Here is a 1062-nt window from a genome sequence, read left to right as displayed (position 1 = left end):
CATGCCCCCGGACCCCCCTAGAGGATTTGAGGTCCACCTCCATTTAAAATATGTTCACATGGACAGGTTCCTAATTTTATGCACTTTTAAAAAAAAATAGTAACCCATCTCAATATGTTTATTCTGGGTTAGTAGATTTCAAGTTTAGGGCTAGCTATCACTATGGGTAGCAACTCTGTAAATATTGACAAATAAATCCAGGAAAATGGCACAAAAGAAAACTGGTAGTGGCCTGGCTGGGTGTATAATTCCCGGCCTGACTTATTGTCCCAGTCCGGCCCTGTTCCTAAGCTAAAAGGTTCCTAAGCTAAATTGACTATTCGAGTGTGTCATGGCTGCATTCATTATTTTTACCGTTTTTACTCACCTGGGTCCGTATTCACAAAGCATTTTATCTTACCGCTAGGAGTGCTCCTAACTCGCGCTAAAACATTTTACGTAGGAGTTTTTTCTTAAAAGTTATTCACAAAGCCGCTGAGACCTACTCATACTAAGGATAAATCACTAAGAGTGAACTAAGAGTGACGCGCCGTTGCTATGGATGACGTCGATTCTCGTGCATGAGTTTAGAAGCGGTCAGTACGGTGATTGGTTGTTCAGAGTAGGCGGTCTCGGTGAAACTCATCCGCAACATCCCACAAACGAGCCCACTAAATCACCGAAAAACAAGGAAATAGCCTAGGCTAGAAATGTATTCCTATCAAATAGTTATGGACAGTGCAGTTAGCAGAATACACACATGATGACAAGTTTGTGCAGACCACGATAATGACGTTGTATATGCACGTTAAAGAGAGNCCCGATGGACACACGATTAAGGAAATGTTCAAATTCTGCTCTGATCGTAACAACATCGGGCCATTCGTGAGGGCATATTAAGCCGTCGTATGACCGCCGGTGGAGTTTCTCAGGCTCCGGCAGCAACTTCGGGAGCGGTGGCAAAATCTTTGGCATACCAAAGATGGCTTAAGATGCCCTCACGAATGGCCCGATGTTGCTACGACCAGAGCCGAATTTGAACATTTCCTTTACTGGTGTCCATCTGGTGTCAATTTCGGGACA

General features: G+C 44.0%; 1 protein-coding gene across 1 annotated transcript in view; it reads right to left on the bottom strand.

Moving 5' to 3' along the window:
* The window catches only part of myo6b (myosin VIb), a 46416-nt gene that overhangs the window by 5552 nt on the left and 39802 nt on the right, over positions 1–1062 (bottom strand). The window lies entirely within an intron of this gene.

The sequence above is a fragment of the Notothenia coriiceps genome, unplaced genomic scaffold (genome assembly GCF_000735185.1).
Source record: "Notothenia coriiceps isolate Sejong01 unplaced genomic scaffold, NC01 NC01_scaffold00009695, whole genome shotgun sequence".
NCBI lineage: Eukaryota > Metazoa > Chordata > Actinopteri > Perciformes > Nototheniidae > Notothenia > Notothenia coriiceps.
This window is presented reverse-complemented; position numbering and strand designations above follow the sequence as displayed.